The following is a 15,512-nucleotide window of genomic DNA, read 5'->3' on the forward strand; positions in this document are numbered from 1 at the left end:
AAGTAACGCGGACTTCAGAGGTCAGAGCTCAGAGAAAAAAAGGGTTTCGCTCTACTGGTTTTCAGTTGTATGATTTAGCTTGCCTTAATTTCCTGTTTCTGTCCTCGTTTTATGTCTTATTCATGCCACTTTTTTAAACTCAGATTTCCTGTGAAGCCCACAGGGGGAATGTAAAACTCAAGTAGCTACTGTAGTTTAACTATTATGAGGTGGATTGTACTTTACACTATATTTTAGTGGGAATTTGTACTTTTTATTCACAATCAGCCTTGATTAGGCTAACCTACCTAAAGAACAATTGCAGATTTTGACTGAAATAGGTCTGAGTATATGGCACACGACATTAATAAGAATATTTTTTTTTTTCCCGATATCGATATAGTTCACTGTTAGGCATCTTCAGTGCGATTAAATGTGCTCCTTTACTTTTTACATTCAAAACAAAAACTTTAATTCTTTATTTTGTTAGTTTATGATTACAGTTTTTTTTTTAACTCATCACTTTAGACAACATACTTTTGCAAATGTGATTTTACTGATAGCCACTTTTTTGAATCATTTTGACATAGTTTTTTATTATTATATAAATCTGACACTCAAAAATCCATTACTAGGTAACGTTGTGAAAAAACTGTGGAAGAGTATAATTAAATTTTCCAGGGTGGAACCCTGTACCCAGGGATCAGAGGTGCGGCCACATCTCACAGACAGATCTGTTTAGCAATAGTGAGCAACACCCACCATCTGGAAACGCTCTTTAGTCTAGGAAAAATAATCTCTAAGAAAACCAAATATACATTAAGAAAGATTGCCCGCCCTTATAAATGGCCAGACCTATTCATTTAAATTGTTGTTAAAATGTTTTTTTTTCTAAAACACAAAATATATTAAAATAGCTTACACAGTCTGATACTGGTAAACTAGTAGAACTGTGATAGTGTTAAAAAAAAATGGAATCTTTTGCCTGTGTTTTCCTGGGCATGTGATTGGTGAGAAACTGGAAAAAGAAAATAATGTAATATGCTGTTGTTCTTTAGTAGGCTACTTGATATATTTGGTTTTAATTTTGCAGTGTAACATATTGTTTTACTGTAAATTGAGCAGCTTCTGTGCCCTATTCTAACCATATGCTTTGTTCTCACCCATTACTAGGGCTGCAAATAATAACTATTTTCGTGGTCGACTAATCTTTTAATCTGTTAATTATTTATTCGATTAGTCACTAGTCACGATTATTTTTGTCACCCCCTAACCCTAACCCAACCATTTAACTAATTAAATATCTTTCAAGTGAATTACTGATCTCAAACACACAGCCTAACTAGCTAATAGTAAGTGAACGAAGAAGACAAGACAACTTCGGTAAAACTGCCAATATTCAAATTGTACACAGCTGATTTTTAGCCTCAGAACCGCTCAAAATGTATTTAGTGATTAAATAGCGTACAAACAAAAGCCGCTCTGCTGTTCGCCTCTTTCTACGTTACTTTCTTCTGCTTCAAGCGTGAAAGCTTCTTCTTCGTGAGTTGTGTCAAGTAGTCATGGGAGACAGTAGAAGCGATACTGCCCCCAGCACCTCCTGTAGTGCATTGCAGTTAGAAATAAACTACAAATGTTCCTAATATGAAGATTGCTGTCTCTCCCTTAAACGGCATCTATGTAAAGATGCGTTGTTTTGTCGATTACGTTGCCTAATCGCTGCATCCCTACCCAATACCAATATTAGAAGTTTCCATTTAACTCTGTCAAGAATCCTGAAGAGGAAAATGTGGGCAAGAGGTTTTAAACAAAGGTTAAGTAAACATGTTTGTATCCTCTTTACAACCCCTTCCATCCTATCACCTTTTAAAATGAGCATAAATTATATACATTTTGTTAAACCTTTATCATGTATCATATATCTCTTGGTAAGTTTGAGAGGACACAGATCAAATCTCAAGATATTCAACCAACCTCCCACTCTTCCCATTTCCATGTCTTTGTGTAACTGGATAGGAGTGATGGACAGATGAGAGTCATGCCCACTGGCTCAGACAAGGTGGGTTGCACATTCACTTTGAAATGAGCACAGCAGAGACACAGGGCTGCCATTGTCTCCAACACAAGAAGATGTTTTCTAATGGGTAAAACTGGTAAACACGAGACATCCAGGTATTAATATCATGAGACGAACAAGGGCTTCCTGTGCACTAAGTCTGTTGTGTATGAAAGAGCTAAATCCATGAATACATACAATAAAACAAAAATATTTAATAATGCAAATGGAATTTGCTAAAATAAAATTACACCCCTCTCTCTCTTTTATACACCCTGTTAAGGTTAAAATAAGTTCCACCAAAAATTCTCTTCATGATAATTTAAAGTCACTCTGGGAGCAGCATGTTAACATAATCATAAATACAATAGTTTTGTTTTGTTCTTATTGATTATCATACACCATTCATCTCTTTTACAGAAAATGCAATAATAGACTTCCTTTCAAATTAAAGGCATCTTAAATTGGAGAGCAGGAGCAAAGAGAACACAGTATAGCACAAAGCTACAGTAGAGGGAAGAAGTCAAGTGAGTAACATACATTAATGGGATAAGACTGCATACAGATGGGGAGAGAGAGGAGGAGACAGGAGCTCAGTGCATCATGGGAAGCCCCACCCCCCGGCAGTTTAGGTCTGTAGCATCATAACTAAGTGATGGTTCAGGGATTATCTGAGCCAGCCCTAACAATAAGCTCTATCAAAGAGGAAAGTCTTGGGGCTACTCTTAAATGTGGATATGGTGTCCGCCTCCCCAACCTAAACTGGGACCTGATTGCAGAGGAAAGGAGTTTTATAGTTGAAAGCTCTGGCTCCCATTTTTACTTGTGGAGACTCTAGGAACAAGATGTATCCCTGCTTTCTGGGATTGCAGATGTGTTGGGTTGGGGCCTAAAGATGCTGGTAAACACTTTAAAGTGCAGCGTCTTGTGCTTCTAGATGAAACTGTATCAGGCCCTGGAGATTACTTAGAGTAATGACTGCACATCACTATAGCTTCTTTGATAATGAATCATCCTTAATGGCTCCATATTCCAAATGTTACTCCTTGGGACGCAAGGGATGCATTCCTTTTATTTACTCTCCAATATCCCATTATCCAGGTGCTGGTTGTGCTAAACTACGATAATATAGCCTCACATAGTGGTTTGAATTCTTTTTACATTTCTTATTGTTATCAGAATCTGTTTAAAGTTTATTAGTAGCAGTTTCACTTTTACAAATTATAGCCTTGTAGTAAAACCAGCAGAACTGGTTTTCATCTTAGTTGGCTACATTCTCCAGTGTGCTACCATATGAGCATGAGAGTGTATGGGGATGAAATCAAATGTGGTACATTTCTTTAAATGGATGGAAATAAAATGGCTATTCAACGAGACAATTATTACTGGCTTTACAAAAGTCAAAAAAATTAAAGTGAAAAATATAGTAAAAATATAGCTGAGCGGAAATGATTGGGATCCAAGCAAGTCATGAAAAATGCATTTGACATTTTCACAGAAGAACAGATGCAGACAACTTAAGAGATTAAAGTGATGAAAGAATTCAGACTTAATTATTAATAATTGCAGCAACACAAACTTGATTTTTACAGCATCACCTGAGATCAGAGAGTGTCATTATACAGGTGCTGGTCATATAATTAGAATATCATCAAAAAAGTTGATTTATTTCAGTAATTCCATTCAAAAAGTGAAACTTGGATATTATATTCATTCATTACACACAGACTGATATATTTCAAATGTTTATTTCATTTAATTGTGATGATTAAAACCGACAACTAATGAAAATCCCAAATTCAGTATCTCCGAAATATGAATATTACTTCAGACCAATACAAAAAAAGGATTTTTAGAAATGTTGGCCAACTGAAAAGTATGAACATGAAAAGTATGAGCATGTACAGCACTCAATACTTAGTTGGGGCTCCTTTTGCCTGAATTACTGGAGCAATGCGGCATGGTATGGAGTCAATCAGTCTGTGGCACTGCTCAGGTGTTATGAGAGCCCAGGTTGCTCTGATAGTGGCCTTCAGGTCTTCTGCATTGTTGGGTCTGGCGTATCTCATCTTCCTCTTCACAATACCCCATAGATTTTCTATAGGGTTAAGGTCAGGTGAGTTGGCTGGCCAATTAAGAACAGGGATACCATGGTCCTTAAACCAGGTACTGGTAGCTTTGGCACTGTGTGCAGTCCTGTTGGAAAATGAAATCTGCATCTCCATAAAGTTGGTCAGCAGCAGGAAGCATGAAGTGCTCTAAAACCTCCTGATAGACGGCTGCGTTGACCTTGGACCTCAGAAAACAGGGTGGACCAACACCAGCAGATGACATGGCACCCCAAACCATCACTGACTGTGGAAACTTTACTCTGGACTTCAAGCAATGTGGATTCTGTGCCTCTCCTCTCTTCCTCCAGACTCTGGGGGGGTTGGTGGAGGAGTGTGGTGGCAGGCTGACTGCGAAGCACAAGGGGGAGCCGAGAGGGTGCCATGGAAGACGCCTGAGGGAGACGTCTGAGGGGAGCCCAGCCGATTCGACGGTGGACGGAGATGAGTGAACCTGGGGAAAGACAGACAGGCAGGCAGACAGGGTTAGTAATGGGAAACCAGAGAACGGAGAACAGAGATGTGGCGAGATCAAAAAGCTAGGGATGGCACGCTCGATACGCAAGTGACGTGTCGACGCTGTGTTGAGATCCCGAAGCACAGACGTTTCGAAACACTGCTCCAAAGCGTGGTTCAAAATGTCAATGTCACGTGACCGCAGTGAAACGAGGCTTCAGTGCGTTTCACCCCTGTTTCGACAGGTGGCACACCTGCCGCTTCTACGCTTGATTCACAGTGTTTGGAACAAACTGCACATCAGCCTCTAACTCATTTGACAGATTTGTTCCAAGGACTGACAATAATTTGATTTATGCTGTAGTATATCCGCACCTGTAGGCCTAATGGCAAAAAAATATTTATCTTTGCCAGCAACAAATGTTCCATGTGACCAAATTTTGAGGCTGGTGATGTCAATTATGAAAAAAACCCGACTCAGCCCCAAAACAGCTGAATATTTCTGAATAAAACTCTTGACATATAACAAATGTGAGACATTGTTCCACTTTACATTTATAATTCTTAAAACAACTTAAACTTTACTCAGTTACAGATTTTTTATCCATTACATCTCATCACTGCCAGCACTCATTATAATTAATGATTGTTACACTAGGGCCTATATCTGTCCTGCTAATCATCATCACACCTATGTTAATAAGCTACTGTATAATACCGTAGATATCCACATTTATTATTATATTCTTAGATTTGTATACTTTATTATATTCTCTTCTCAGTAACTTCAACTACCTAGTATTTCTATTCCTTTTATGCCTTGCGAGTATCTGGAAAATAATTCACCAATAAGGTATTTCGATTATGAAAGTGGACACAATAATGGTTAAGACATATGCCTTTAGTGTGAGGGACGTGGGTTCGATTCCCACTGTGATACACGGGTCCCTGAGAAAGACACTTAACCTCTAGTTGCTCCAAAAGTGTGCCCTCTGACATAGCAATTGTGGTTTGCTTTTGAGAAAAGTGTCAGCTAAATGAGTGATTACTTATGAAACAACACACACTTTTATTGCAATCCCCATCTGCTGTCTCTGACAATCTGAAAGCGTTTGTTGTATGGTGATTTCTCCTAATCCTGTTGGTCATGTACTGGTAAGACATGTAGAACTGGAAACACTGCTCAGTCATTGTTTCAATGAAACCCCTACCAAGATGTGTCAATATCAAAAGTGACCAGTAGGTGTCACCGTGGAGACGGTTATCCAAGTGTTTCAAAGCCTCGACACAATTCCAGCACAATTGCTTCAAACATTTCAATGTTCCACAAAGCCTCACTTTGCCAATCACTACAAAAAGCTGGAGGCAAGCACTGGCACCAGGTCAGGAGCAACAACAATCAAGCAGAGATTCTGTGGAGAACCGGGGTTGAAATACTGGCAGTGATGGAGATAATTGCTGGCAGGTGTGGCAGGTAGAGGAGGTGGCTGACGAGGTGCAGGTGTGGATCGTCAGCTGGGCTCAGGAGCAGAAAGAGAGAGCGAGAACACAAGCAAGGAGACACAGACAGGCAGGCCAAAACAGAATCACAAGAAAAAAGGAGAAATAAACAGGATCACCATCAGCCTGGCTACCACCACAACATGTCACTCCATTGCTGTGTGGCCTCCACTGGCTACCCGTGGCCTCCAGAATCAGATTCAAGTCACTAATGCTTGCATACAGAGTGACTACTGGGTCTGCACCCATCTACCTAAACTCCATAATGCAAGTTTACATACCTCTCTAACTTCAAGAAGCTCTTGAAAACTCATCTCTTCCGAGAACACTTCCTCTTATAACACCTCTAACTCCTAATATCTAACATGCTCTTCCTGTGTTCTTCTTCTATCCCCTACAATTATCTTATTGATTGCACTTTTTGTTAACTCTAACTTCTTTCCCTAGGTATCCTAGGTATATCCCCGTAGCGCTTACTAGTATTTATTGCTGCTTTTATTAATATGTATTGTCAGTTGTAGATCTCGTGCTGTATTTGATGCTCTGTTGATGATTGTATGTTGTTCCTCAAATGTAACTCGCTTTGGATAAGCGTCTGCCAAATGAGTACTTTACACTATATTTTAGTGGGAATTTGTACTTTTTATTCACAATCAGCCTTGATTAGGCTAACCTACCTAAAGAACAATTGCAGATTTTGACTGAAATAGGTCTGAGTATATGGCACACGACATTAATAAGAATATTTTTTTTTTTCCCGATATCGATATAGTTCACTGTTAGGCATCTTCAGTGCGATTAAATGTGCTCCTTTACTTTTTACATTCAAAACAAAAACTTTAATTCTTTATTTTGTTAGTTTATGATTACAGTTTTTTTTTTAACTCATCACTTTAGACAACATACTTTTGCAAATGTGATTTTACTGATAGCCACTTTTTTGAATCATTTTGACATAGTTTTTTATTATTATATAAATCTGACACTCAAAAATCCATTACTAGGTAACGTTGTGAAAAAACTGTGGAAGAGTATAATTAAATTTTCCAGGGTGGAACCCTGTACCCAGGGATCAGAGGTGCGGCCACATCTCACAGACAGATCTGTTTAGCAATAGTGAGCAACACCCACCATCTGGAAACGCTCTTTAGTCTAGGAAAAATAATCTCTAAGAAAACCAAATATACATTAAGAAAGATTGCCCGCCCTTATAAATGGCCAGACCTATTCATTTAAATTGTTGTTAAAATGTTTTTTTTTCTAAAACACAAAATATATTAAAATAGCTTACACAGTCTGATACTGGTAAACTAGTAGAACTGTGATAGTGTTAAAAAAAAATGGAATCTTTTGCCTGTGTTTTCCTGGGCATGTGATTGGTGAGAAACTGGAAAAAGAAAATAATGTAATATGCTGTTGTTCTTTAGTAGGCTACTTGATATATTTGGTTTTAATTTTGCAGTGTAACATATTGTTTTACTGTAAATTGAGCAGCTTCTGTGCCCTATTCTAACCATATGCTTTGTTCTCACCCATTACTAGGGCTGCAAATAATAACTATTTTCGTGGTCGACTAATCTTTTAATCTGTTAATTATTTATTCGATTAGTCACTAGTCACGATTATTTTTGTCACCCCCTAACCCTAACCCAACCATTTAACTAATTAAATATCTTTCAAGTGAATTACTGATCTCAAACACACAGCCTAACTAGCTAATAGTAAGTGAACGAAGAAGACAAGACAACTTCGGTAAAACTGCCAATATTCAAATTGTACACAGCTGATTTTTAGCCTCAGAACCGCTCAAAATGTATTTAGTGATTAAATAGCGTACAAACAAAAGCCGCTCTGCTGTTCGCCTCTTTCTACGTTACTTTCTTCTGCTTCAAGCGTGAAAGCTTCTTCTTCGTGAGTTGTGTCAAGTAGTCATGGGAGACAGTAGAAGCGATACTGCCCCCAGCACCTCCTGTAGTGCATTGCAGTTAGAAATAAACTACAAATGTTCCTAATATGAAGATTGCTGTCTCTCCCTTAAACGGCATCTATGTAAAGATGCGTTGTTTTGTCGATTACGTTGCCTAATCGCTGCATCCCTACCCAATACCAATATTAGAAGTTTCCATTTAACTCTGTCAAGAATCCTGAAGAGGAAAATGTGGGCAAGAGGTTTTAAACAAAGGTTAAGTAAACATGTTTGTATCCTCTTTACAACCCCTTCCATCCTATCACCTTTTAAAATGAGCATAAATTATATACATTTTGTTAAACCTTTATCATGTATCATATATCTCTTGGTAAGTTTGAGAGGACACAGATCAAATCTCAAGATATTCAACCAACCTCCCACTCTTCCCATTTCCATGTCTTTGTGTAACTGGATAGGAGTGATGGACAGATGAGAGTCATGCCCACTGGCTCAGACAAGGTGGGTTGCACATTCACTTTGAAATGAGCACAGCAGAGACACAGGGCTGCCATTGTCTCCAACACAAGAAGATGTTTTCTAATGGGTAAAACTGGTAAACACGAGACATCCAGGTATTAATATCATGAGACGAACAAGGGCTTCCTGTGCACTAAGTCTGTTGTGTATGAAAGAGCTAAATCCATGAATACATACAATAAAACAAAAATATTTAATAATGCAAATGGAATTTGCTAAAATAAAATTACACCCCTCTCTCTCTTTTTATACACCCTGTTAAGGTTAAAATAAGTTCCACCAAAAATTCTCTTCATGATAATTTAAAGTCACTCTGGGAGCAGCATGTTAACATAATCATAAATACAATAGTTTTGTTTTGTTCTTATTGATTATCATACACCATTCATCTCTTTTACAGAAAATGCAATAATAGACTTCCTTTCAAATTAAAGGCATCTTAAATTGGAGAGCAGGAGCAAAGAGAACACAGTATAGCACAAAGCTACAGTAGAGGGAAGAAGTCAAGTGAGTAACATACATTAATGGGATAAGACTGCATACAGATGGGGAGAGAGAGGAGGAGACAGGAGCTCAGTGCATCATGGGAAGCCCCACCCCCCGGCAGTTTAGGTCTGTAGCATCATAACTAAGTGATGGTTCAGGGATTATCTGAGCCAGCCCTAACAATAAGCTCTATCAAAGAGGAAAGTCTTGGGGCTACTCTTAAATGTGGATATGGTGTCCGCCTCCCCAACCTAAACTGGGACCTGATTGCAGAGGAAAGGAGTTTTATAGTTGAAAGCTCTGGCTCCCATTTTTACTTGTGGAGACTCTAGGAACAAGATGTATCCCTGCTTTCTGGGATTGCAGATGTGTTGGGTTGGGGCCTAAAGATGCTGGTAAACACTTTAAAGTGCAGCGTCTTGTGCTTCTAGATGAAACTGTATCAGGCCCTGGAGATTACTTAGAGTAATGACTGCACATCACTATAGCTTCTTTGATAATGAATCATCCTTAATGGCTCCATATTCCAAATGTTACTCCTTGGGACGCAAGGGATGCATTCCTTTTATTTACTCTCCAATATCCCATTATCCAGGTGCTGGTTGTGCTAAACTACGATAATATAGCCTCACATAGTGGTTTGAATTCTTTTTACATTTCTTATTGTTATCAGAATCTGTTTAAAGTTTATTAGTAGCAGTTTCACTTTTACAAATTATAGCCTTGTAGTAAAACCAGCAGAACTGGTTTTCATCTTAGTTGGCTACATTCTCCAGTGTGCTACCATATGAGCATGAGAGTGTATGGGGATGAAATCAAATGTGGTACATTTCTTTAAATGGATGGAAATAAAATGGCTATTCAACGAGACAATTATTACTGGCTTTACAAAAGTCAAAAAAATTAAAGTGAAAAATATAGTAAAAATATAGCTGAGCGGAAATGATTGGGATCCAAGCAAGTCATGAAAAATGCATTTGACATTTTCACAGAAGAACAGATGCAGACAACTTAAGAGATTAAAGTGATGAAAGAATTCAGACTTAATTATTAATAATTGCAGCAACACAAACTTGATTTTTACAGCATCACCTGAGATCAGAGAGTGTCATTATACAGGTGCTGGTCATATAATTAGAATATCATCAAAAAAGTTGATTTATTTCAGTAATTCCATTCAAAAAGTGAAACTTGGATATTATATTCATTCATTACACACAGACTGATATATTTCAAATGTTTATTTCATTTAATTGTGATGATTAAAACCGACAACTAATGAAAATCCCAAATTCAGTATCTCCGAAATATGAATATTACTTCAGACCAATACAAAAAAAGGATTTTTAGAAATGTTGGCCAACTGAAAAGTATGAACATGAAAAGTATGAGCATGTACAGCACTCAATACTTAGTTGGGGCTCCTTTTGCCTGAATTACTGGAGCAATGCGGCATGGTATGGAGTCAATCAGTCTGTGGCACTGCTCAGGTGTTATGAGAGCCCAGGTTGCTCTGATAGTGGCCTTCAGGTCTTCTGCATTGTTGGGTCTGGCGTATCTCATCTTCCTCTTCACAATACCCCATAGATTTTCTATAGGGTTAAGGTCAGGTGAGTTGGCTGGCCAATTAAGAACAGGGATACCATGGTCCTTAAACCAGGTACTGGTAGCTTTGGCACTGTGTGCAGTCCTGTTGGAAAATGAAATCTGCATCTCCATAAAGTTGGTCAGCAGCAGGAAGCATGAAGTGCTCTAAAACCTCCTGATAGACGGCTGCGTTGACCTTGGACCTCAGAAAACAGGGTGGACCAACACCAGCAGATGACATGGCACCCCAAACCATCACTGACTGTGGAAACTTTACTCTGGACTTCAAGCAATGTGGATTCTGTGCCTCTCCTCTCTTCCTCCAGACTCTGGGGGGGTTGGTGGAGGAGTGTGGTGGCAGGCTGACTGCGAAGCACAAGGGGGAGCCGAGAGGGTGCCATGGAAGACGCCTGAGGGAGACGTCTGAGGGGAGCCCAGCCGATTCGACGGTGGACGGAGATGAGTGAACCTGGGGAAAGACAGACAGGCAGGCAGACAGGGTTAGTAATGGGAAACCAGAGAACGGAGAACAGAGATGTGGCGAGATCAAAAAGCTAGGGATGGCACGCTCGATACGCAAGTGACGTGTCGACGCTGTGTTGAGATCCCGAAGCACAGACGTTTCGAAACACTGCTCCAAAGCGTGGTTCAAAATGTCAATGTCACGTGACCGCAGTGAAACGAGGCTTCAGTGCGTTTCACCCCTGTTTCGACAGGTGGCACACCTGCCGCTTCTACGCTTGATTCACAGTGTTTGGAACAAACTGCACATCAGCCTCTAACTCATTTGACAGATTTGTTCCAAGGACTGACAATAATTTGATTTATGCTGTAGTATATCCGCACCTGTAGGCCTAATGGCAAAAAAATATTTATCTTTGCCAGCAACAAATGTTCCATGTGACCAAATTTTGAGGCTGGTGATGTCAATTATGAAAAAAACCCGACTCAGCCCCAAAACAGCTGAATATTTCTGAATAAAACTCTTGACATATAACAAATGTGAGACATTGTTCCACTTTACATTTATAATTCTTAAAACAACTTAAACTTTACTCAGTTACAGATTTTTTATCCATTACATCTCATCACTGCCAGCACTCATTATAATTAATGATTGTTACACTAGGGCCTATATCTGTCCTGCTAATCATCATCACACCTATGTTAATAAGCTACTGTATAATACCGTAGATATCCACATTTATTATTATATTCTTAGATTTGTATACTTTATTATATTCTCTTCTCAGTAACTTCAACTACCTAGTATTTCTATTCCTTTTATGCCTTGCGAGTATCTGGAAAATAATTCACCAATAAGGTATTTCGATTATGAAAGTGGACACAATAATGGTTAAGACATATGCCTTTAGTGTGAGGGACGTGGGTTCGATTCCCACTGTGATACACGGGTCCCTGAGAAAGACACTTAACCTCTAGTTGCTCCAAAAGTGTGCCCTCTGACATAGCAATTGTGGTTTGCTTTTGAGAAAAGTGTCAGCTAAATGAGTGATTACTTATGAAACAACACACACTTTTATTGCAATCCCCATCTGCTGTCTCTGACAATCTGAAAGCGTTTGTTGTATGGTGATTTCTCCTAATCCTGTTGGTCATGTACTGGTAAGACATGTAGAACTGGAAACACTGCTCAGTCATTGTTTCAATGAAACCCCTACCAAGATGTGTCAATATCAAAAGTGACCAGTAGGTGTCACCGTGGAGACGGTTATCCAAGTGTTTCAAAGCCTCGACACAATTCCAGCACAATTGCTTCAAACATTTCAATGTTCCACAAAGCCTCACTTTGCCAATCACTACAAAAAGCTGGAGGCAAGCACTGGCACCAGGTCAGGAGCAACAACAATCAAGCAGAGATTCTGTGGAGAACCGGGGTTGAAATACTGGCAGTGATGGAGATAATTGCTGGCAGGTGTGGCAGGTAGAGGAGGTGGCTGACGAGGTGCAGGTGTGGATCGTCAGCTGGGCTCAGGAGCAGAAAGAGAGAGCGAGAACACAAGCAAGGAGACACAGACAGGCAGGCCAAAACAGAATCACAAGAAAAAAGGAGAAATAAACAGGATCACCATCAGCCTGGCTACCACCACAACATGTCACTCCATTGCTGTGTGGCCTCCACTGGCTACCCGTGGCCTCCAGAATCAGATTCAAGTCACTAATGCTTGCATACAGAGTGACTACTGGGTCTGCACCCATCTACCTAAACTCCATAATGCAAGTTTACATACCTCTCTAACTTCAAGAAGCTCTTGAAAACTCATCTCTTCCGAGAACACTTCCTCTTATAACACCTCTAACTCCTAATATCTAACATGCTCTTCCTGTGTTCTTCTTCTATCCCCTACAATTATCTTATTGATTGCACTTTTTGTTAACTCTAACTTCTTTCCCTAGGTATCCTAGGTATATCCCCGTAGCGCTTACTAGTATTTATTGCTGCTTTTATTAATATGTATTGTCAGTTGTAGATCTCGTGCTGTATTTGATGCTCTGTTGATGATTGTATGTTGTTCCTCAAATGTAACTCGCTTTGGATAAGCGTCTGCCAAATGAGTAAATGTAAATGTAAATCATACAAACCGAATTTTGTACGAATCCATGCAGCGAATTCCGAGGTATAAACTTTTTGCAAGTGTAGCAGACTCGTCAAGTTTGGTGACAATAGCTTAAGCCAATTTTGATTTACCGGCATTTATGTAAAATTGTACGTAAATACACATAAGTAAATATTTATGAAAAAAAAACCAGATTGACGTATTAAAATTCTTTTGACAACTTTTGATAAGCGACATCCGGAGATGATCCTGCCAAAGTTTCAGGTCGATTGGCAAAACCATCTGGGACATGTTTGCAAAAATAGGATTTAGAGAAAAATGATAAAAAGTCATAGAATTTAACATTTTTAGATGCATGCAGAGGAATCCAGAGATTAAAATAATGAAAGAAGTTTGATTCTAAACGAAGCCATTTTCGAGATAAATGCGAAAACGTAAAGATGGTTGTTATAACGCCACCTCGAAGTCTATGAGTGCCATTTTTTTTTGCATGAGTAGTGGGTGGAATTTTGTTGAGTTTTTGTCCAGCAGTTTTTGCTGCCCAAACACTTTTAGCGGAGAAAAAGAAGAAAGAAAGAAGAAGAATCAGAACAAAAACAATAGGGCTCCAGCAGCTTCGCTGCTAGGATCCCTAAAAACAAGCAAAGGTAGCAGTCTAATACACAATTAAACAGAGGAATGACGTCTACATCTGATATTTAAAAACATCTGTCCTTTCTCCAAATCAATATTTGTATATATATATATATGTTCAACATGGCACCTCATGGAAAAGAACTCTCTGAGGATCTGAATAAAAGAATGGTTGCTCTACATAAAGATGGCCAAGGCTATAAGAAGCTGGCCAAGACCCTGAAACTGAGACCATACAGCGGTTCAACAGGACAGGTTCCACTCAGAACAGACGACATGGTTGACCAAAGAAGTTGAGTGCACGTGCTCAGCGTCATATCCAGAGGTTTTCTTTGGGAAATACACCTAGCAATGCTGGCAGCACAGATTGAAGGGGTGGGGGTCAGACTGTCAGCGCTCAAACCATACGCCGCACTCTGCATCAAATTGGACTGCATGGCTATCGTCCCAGAAGGAAGCCTCTTCAAAGATTATGAAGAAGAAACCCCCCACATGCACTGTGACATACTGAAGCAGAGCATGATCCCCTCCCTTCAGAGACTGGGCCGCAGGGCAGTATTCCAACATGACTTTTGTGAGATACTGTAGACCTCTGATGTTGTATCTGTAGCCACTCTCCCAGTTTGGGGGTCACATGCCTCAGTGCTCCGATTACCACTGGCACCACTGTTGCTTTTACTCTCCACATCTTTTCTAGCACCTCTTTCAGCCCTTGTTATTTTTCGAGCTTCTCGTGTTCCTTCTTGATGTTGCTGTCGCTTGGGATTGCTACATCTATCACTGCAGCCTTCTTCTGTTGTTTGTCGATCAACAAGATTTCTGGTTGGTTAGCCATCACCAGTTTGTCAGTCTGGATTTTGAAGTCCCACAGGATCTTAGCTCAGTCATTCTCAACTACCTTAGGAGGTGTCTTCCATTTTATCCTTGGGACTTCCAGCCTATACTCATGGCAGATGTTCCTGTACTCTATGCCAGCTACCTGGTTATGGCATTCCATGTACGCTGTTCCTGCCTGCATCTTACACCCTGCTGTTATTTGCTGTACTGTCTCTGGGGCATCCTTGCACAGTCTGCACCTGGGGTCCTGTCTGGTGTGGTAGACCCCAGCCTCTATTGATCTCGTACTGAGTGCCTGTTCTTGTGCCGCCATGATTAGTGCTTCTGTGCTGTCCTTTAGTCCAGCCTTTTCCAGCCACTGGTAGGATTTCTTGATATCAGCCACTTCTTCTATTTGTCAGTGGTATATGTTGTGTAGTGGCTTGTCTCTCCATGAAGGTTCTTTGTCTTCCTGGTCCTCACACTCTTGTATCTGCTGCCTGAGGTATTCACTAAGCCCTTTGGGAGCCATCTTCCTAATGTATTCCTGGATCTTTGTTATTTCATCCTGGACAGTGGTCTTGAGACTCATTAGCCCTCGGCCTCCCTCGCTACACTTAAGCTGATGATACATGGAGCAACTTTTAGAGCAATGGTGCTGGGCAATCTTGCTGCCTTGCTGCGGCCCCGTGTATCATCAGCTTTAGTGTACAGTCTCAGGTTGCTGGAGTTGGGGTGAAACCCTCCATGCATTGTGAGGAGCTTTCTTGTCTTGACGTCAGTGTCCTCTATCTCCTCCTTTGGCCAGTTTATTATACCAGCGGGGTATCTGATGACTGGCAGGGCGTATGTGTTGATGGCTCAAT

This window comes from Micropterus salmoides, unplaced genomic scaffold, assembly GCF_014851395.1.
Source record: "Micropterus salmoides isolate LMB-PRFRI ecotype aquatic unplaced genomic scaffold, ASM1485139v1 Ms_hic_scaffold_20, whole genome shotgun sequence".
In the NCBI taxonomy this organism is placed as follows: domain Eukaryota; kingdom Metazoa; phylum Chordata; class Actinopteri; order Centrarchiformes; family Centrarchidae; genus Micropterus; species Micropterus salmoides.